Genomic DNA, 6,892 nt, shown 5'->3' on the forward strand with positions numbered 1-6,892 from the left:
CACTCTTTCTTTGATATCTAAGGCGTTCTCAGTTGAACCACAAGTCATGATTCACTGGGGTCATTTTAGACACGAGGAAAGATCTAGAATAAGAGATACTTGAGACACGGGCTCCTTTCAGTGTCCCTTAGTCACAACACGTGGTCCTACGCCCATCATACCTTGTCACCTGTGTCGTCACTTCCGGATCACAGAACGGCTCTGAGCGCTGATGAGATCTGTGGGGGCAGAAAAGTGGCAGATTGCTGGTCCCCACTCACAGAGCATCTGACCCAGGAGTTCTGGTGGAAGCAGAGAACTCCTGCTTCTAATAAAGATGACCCCAAAGATGTAATAGCAGCCAGAGGATCACGCTAAAAAAAAAAAAAAAAAAAAAACCTGCAGGGCAGCACGCAAACTGAAAACCTGAATGTCTGCTGCCACCTAGTGGACAGATGCAAGCAGCACCTCTGTCTACACTCTTGCTTCTGAAGCGTATCCAAAAGAATACACATCTTTTCGTCCTGGAGAAGAATCCAATCTTAAGGCCAATCCCTCGCCTGTATATTTGGGATTCCACTACAGTACTCCAAGCCCCTTGAAAGAAATGAGGTGTCACGTTATTTACAATAATATGGTAGTGATTTTAAATCAACTTAAACCAGAAACAGACTATTTTCCACCAGGGGGGAAAAAACATCTTAAATATCTAAATAGAAGCAAACTGCTGCTGGCATTGCTCTCTGGCTAGTCTCCCATCACCAGATGCTCAGACCTCTTCTACAAAGCAAATCCACACCCTGCTCCTCTACTCCCTGCCAGCAACCCACTCCCGACCTGGTGCAGCCCCTGAGATCTGGCAGAAGGAGGCTAATGTGAGGTCCTTCCAGACCTTGGCACACACGGAATAGCAGCGGTGACCAAGGGCCCTATTGGCCCTCGATGGGAAATGTCTGCCTCTCAAGGCAGCAGAGCAAAAGGCCCTTCTAATAGAAGTCTTGGCCCTGGGGAAGGAGCTTAATTAGAAGGGGGCTTAGGATGAAGGACGCCCCAGGGGAAATCCACACGTTGCATAAACTGGGTACAGTAGGCACACTGTTATCTCAGCACCCTAGAGGTGGAGCGGGGTTCAGGAATTGGGATAGGGTGGGGCACTGTTATCTCAGCACTCTGGAGGTGGAATGGGGGTCCAGGAACTGGGGTACAGTGGGCATGGTGTTATCTCAGCACCCTGGAGGTGGAGCAGGGGTCCAGGAATTGGGGTACAGTGGGCACACTGTTATCCCAGCACCACGGAGATGGAGCAGGAGTCCAAGAATTGGGGTACAGTAAGCACACTGTTATCTCAGCATCCTGGAGGTGGAGCAGGGGTTCAGGAATTGGGGTACAGTGGGCATACTGTTGTCTCAGCATCACGAAGGTGGAGCAGGGGTTCAGGAATTGGGAGACGGTGGGGCACACTGTTATCTCAGCACTCTGGATGTGGAGCAGGGGTCCAGGAATTGGGGTACAGTGGGCACACTGTTATCTCAGCACCCTGGAGGTGGAGCGAGGGTCCAGGATTTCAAGGTCACCTTCAGCTACAGAGTGAGTCCAAGACCAGCCTGGCATGCATGAGAGCCTGTCTACGAATGAAGGAAACCGAGAGCAGATTGTCTAAAATTTTCATCTTTCAAGTCACACCTGCATTGACCTGAATTTGAACCTGGTTTCCACCATGCGTGCAAAATTTCAGAATGGCTCCACTTTTCCCTCTTAACACAGTTCTGAGCTAGACACAGTGGCTTATGTCTTTGATACCTCAGAAGGCTAGGGCAGGAAGATCACAGGCTACAGAGCAAAACCCTCAAAAAGGTTGGGCAGGGAGCCTGGGGAGATGGCTCAGGCAGTAATGCGTTTGTCATGCAAGCACAGGAACCTGAGTTCAGTTCCCCAGAATCCATATTTAAAAGCTGAATGCAGCGGCAGGCGTGTGCTTGGAACCCCGGCAGGGTGGAGAGGCAGAAGCAGAGGAATCTCTGGGGCTCACTGGCAGGCTAATTTATGGTAATTGGTGAACTCCAGGCCAAATGACAGAGCTCAAACAATAAGATGGAGGATCTGGAGAGACAGGTGAGCAGTAGGGGTCATTGCCACAAAAGCTGAGAACAGCAATTTGAACCCCCAGCACTCAAGTGGGTTAGGGTTAGGGTTAGTGCTGGGCCGGCCACAGCAGGCTGCCTGAAATTCCAGCCTTTGAAATCGGACAGGGTGCCTCTGGAGCAAACTGACAGAGAGATTAGCCCTAAGAGAGAGCTCTGAATTTGACTCAGAGACTCTGACGCCCGTCAGGCGGTGGTGGCACACACCTTTAATCCCAGCTCTTGGAGCAGAGACAGGTGGAGCTCTGAGAGTTCAAGGCCAGCCTGGTCTACAAAGTGAGTTCCCGGACAGCCAGGACTGTTACACAAAGAAACCTTGTGTTGAAAAACCAAAGGGGGGGAGGGGGATTCTGCCTCAAAGAATAAGATGAAGCCAGGCAGTGGTGGCACACAACTTTGGTCAGGAGGCCGAGGCAGGTGGACCTCTGTGAGTTCGAGCCCAGCCTGGTCTACAAAACAAGTTCCAGGACAGTCAGGAATACACAAAGAAAAACTGAGAAAAAAATAAATGAAGACTCCTAACATCAACCTGGGGCCTCTAAGCAGTGTGCACTCACACCACGTGTGCACTTACACAGGAGAGCACATGCATGTGCATGCTCACACCAAAAAATAAAAGTTAAAAAAAAATTTTAAAAGGGAAGGAAAACTATATATATTCTGCCAAAGCCCAGCAATTAGTCACTTCCTCTTGCCCGGCCCCGCCGAGATCCAGGTCCCTAACTCCGCCAGGCACCAAATAAAGGAACACACAGCCACCCACTGCAGATGCCTTGGACTCCCAGCTTGGCGGCTGCTGGAGTTTTGTCAGCATGGAGAAGCATTAGAGCCACTCTACAAAGGATGGCGTGGTACCAAAAGAACGGAGATGACAGGGACCAACCGGAACGGTTTTTTGATGCCAGCAGTTTATATTTGGTCTCCAGATGTGAGGCAGCTGACAGCCAATTAGCACGGCTCAGATCTCCACAGAGCCCCCCCTTCTGCACACATGGTGCAGGCATGACAGTGTGAACACGTGTCTGCCTAGGGTTGTGCTTTGATGGAGAAGTCTCTGGAATGAGCGCTCTTGGAAGGCCTGAGATGTGGAGCCCTGGCACGTGGGACCTCTGTGGTCCTGTCTCCTTCCACCAGGCTTGATCCCAGAGCAGGTATCAAGGTGACATTTTGCATTGAGATGATCCTCTCTATTCCAGGGAGGGGAGGAGGCCCTGAGTTTCGGTAGAGGAGAACCCCTGTAAACCGCCAGTCCCGGCAGTCCAGAGCTACTGGGCATGAGCTGTGCTGCAGAGATGCTGGAAACCCAGATGCAGTGCTTTCTCTGGTGAGCTGTGTGGGAGGGGCTGGTAAAATGCTTGGAGCTGGCACTAGACTGCCCAATAGATGTGAGGGTCCCCACAGGCCTGGCCTCCCTGCCTCTCCCTTCTGTCTCCCTGCCTGCAAGCTCCTGAGTTCCAGTTTTGGGGGACGACAGGAGCACTGAACCCTCTTTATAGAGGTCTCAAACTGAGGATGGCGCCGCCCTCCTGCAAGCTAGGCTGTATTCACAGCAGTTCTGAGTCAGCGTCGTGAGAATCAGACTCAGGAGTCACAAAATGACCCCTGAAAAGCCTTCTCCAGAACCCTGGTACTCAATCTCACATAAGTTCCTAGGCTATGTTTGGTCTCCTGTTGAGGGGTTTGTGAGTATCCCAGACCCATGATGGTCTGGCAAAGATGACCCATGCATGTTACCTTCACCTGAAATGGGATTGGGTCTGTGAACCTCAACTTTGACCTCAGTCACAGGACCTGTTTGGGATCAATGGATGCTTGGTGCCTCAAGAAGGGGGTTGGACCCAGGCAGTGGTGGCACAAGCCACCAGCACTCAGGAGACAGAGGTAGGTGGATCTCTGAGTGTTCAAGGCCAGCCTGGTCTACAGAGTGAGTTCCATGATAGCCAGGGCTATTACACAAAGAAACCCTGTCTCAAAAAATCAAAACAAAAAAAGGGGGGTGTTGTGGAGATGGGCCTGTAACCTCATGCTATGAGCCCAGATTGTATTATGTGTACCCACATAATGGCAAACTCAGACCCACACCCCACTGAGCCCAACTTTTACCAGCAGACTTCAGCCACCTATGGCTCCCAGTACAGCTGCTGCTCCCTAAAGGACAGAAAGACACCAGAAAGCAGTTCAGAACACCCTTCAGGAAACACCCCAACTACTAACTCATGAGGACAGTATGCTGGCTAGCACAGGCTATAAAAGAAAGAAAGGAAGAAAGAAAGAAAGAAAGAAAGAAAGAAAGAAAGAAAGAAAGAGAGAAAGAAAGGAAAAAAGGCCAATACAATGAGGCTAGGAGATGCCCAACCAGAACGAGGGAGTGGCCCACGTCCCTAATGACCCAGTCACTGACCAGCCTCTATAAGCAGACCCTTTGTCAGCTCTTCAGTACCAGTCCTAACAACTGTTAACTTGTTTACTGACACAAGGCCACTCACCATGTAGCTCATGTTGGCCTGAAACGTATGGCAATCCTTCAGCCTCAGCCTCTCAATGCTAAATGTCCCATGAATCAGGCCTGTGGCAAGCACCTTCACCCAGTGGGCCATGTTGCCGGCCTGTAGGCTTTCAGTGACAAAATCCCTTACAAACGCTAAACCTGCCCACTCTTGCTCTTTTTCTTTATATTAGCCAAGCCCTGGATGAGACAAGAGGATTCTGTGAGCTCAAGGCCAGCCTGACATACATGGTGAGCTCCAGCTCAGCTGGGTCTATAGAATAAGACTCTGTTTCAACAATTAATTAAATAGGATGGACATTCCCAGCACTCAGGGGGCAGAGATAGGCAGATCTCTGTTTTCAGGATTTTTACATGTTGTAGTGAATCTCGGTACTTTGTTCCTTTTCATGACTGAATAATATTCCCCAATCTAAATATACTGCATTTTATCTAGCCATCCGTTGATGGATGTTTTGATTGTTTATGAGTGTTGGTATTATAAATAATGCTGTGTAAGCATTCATTAACAAGCTTTCCTGTGGCAGTAAGATTGACTGTATTTGGGTATGTTCTGACTAGGAAGGACATTGTTACATTGAATGATAATTCTACACGTAACCATTTGAAGGACATTCCCGCTACAGCGTTCGGGATTCCTATTCTCCCACATCCTCCCATTGCTCTTTTCTTTTTGGCATTATATTTATTTATTTAGACTTATTTAACTTTTCATTACACATATATGTGTACATGTATATGGGTCTGTGGATATTTGAGCGCAGGAACACACAGAGTCCAGAAGAGGGCGCCAGACCCATGGGGAGCTGGGTCACAGATGACTGAGCTGCCTCACATGGGACCTAAATTCGACTTTAAGTATTGGTTCCTAACTGTTGAGCCATCTCCCCCAGCCCTTTTTAAGGTTTTGGGCTTTTGTGGGAGTAGTTAGTTTTGTCTTTGTTTTGTTTTTTTAAATAGGGTGTCACTTAGCCCAGGCTGGCCGCCAACTCAGCATGCAGCTGGAGATGATCTTGGACTATTGGTCCTCAGGCCCCCTCCCCAGTGCTGGGATTATGGGTTTGTGTCACCATGGGGCTTTATCTGGTGCTGGAGATCAAACACAGGACTCAGTGCATGTCAGTCAGTTGAGCCCTTATGTGATTGTTCCTCTTTTGGGTATATGCCCAAAAGTAGTACTGCTGGGTCTTGAGGTAGATTCCTAATTTTCTGAGAAAACACCATACTGATTTCCACAACGGCTGTACAAGTTTGCACTCCCAAGAGCAATGGAGAAGAATTTCCTTACCTCACTTCCTCTCCAGCATAAGTTGTCATCAGTGTTTTTGATCTTAGTCATTCTGATAGATGTAAGATGGAATCTCAGAGTTGTTTCGATTTGCATTTCTCTGATGACTAAGGATGTTGAGCATTTCCTTAAGTGTCTTTCAGTCATTTGAGATTTTTCTGTTGAGAATTTCTTGTTTAGATCTATACCCCATTTTTTAATTAAATTATTTGGTAGTTTGATGTCTAGTTACTTGAGTTCTTTGTATATTTTGGAGATCAGACTCTGTCAGATGTGGAGTTAGTGAAGATCTTTTCCCATTCTGTAAGCTACTGTTTTGTCTTGTTGGCCGTGCCCTTTGCTTTACAGAAGTTTCTCAGTTTCAGGAGGTCCCATTTATTAATTGTTAAACAATGCTTTATGATTTATTTTTATTTTATGTTCAGTGGCGTTTTGTCTGCATGTGGATCTGATGAGGGTGTCGAATCCCCTAGAGCTAGAGTTACAGACAGTTGTGAGCCGCCATGTGGGTGCTGGGACTTGAACCCAGGTCCTCTGGAAGAACAGCCAGTGCTTTTCACCACTGAGCCACCCCCAGCCCCCATTTATTAATTGTTACTCTCAGTGTCTGTGCTACTGGGGTTATATTTAGGAAGTGGTTTTAGGAAGTGGTCTCCTGTGTCAGTGCATTCGAGGGTACTTCCCACTTTCTCTTCTATGAGGTTCATTGTGGATGGATTTATGTTGGGGGCTTTGATCCATTTGGACTTGAACTTTGTGCATGGAGACAGATATAGATTATTCGCATTCTTCTTCACGTTGATACCCAGTTATGCCAGCACCATTTGTTGAAAATGCTTTCTTTTTTTCCATTTTATATTTTTAGTTCCTTTGTCAAAAATCAGGTGTTCATAGGTGTGTGGGTTAATATCAGGATCTTCAGTTTGATTCCATTGGTCCATTCATCTTCATTGAATTTTAGGAAGTCTTTAATTTTTT

This window comes from Alexandromys fortis, unplaced genomic scaffold, assembly GCF_014885135.2.
Source record: "Alexandromys fortis isolate MF-2015 unplaced genomic scaffold, M_Fortis_MF-2015_v1.1 scaffold_26, whole genome shotgun sequence".
In the NCBI taxonomy this organism is placed as follows: Eukaryota; Metazoa; Chordata; class Mammalia; order Rodentia; family Cricetidae; genus Alexandromys; species Alexandromys fortis.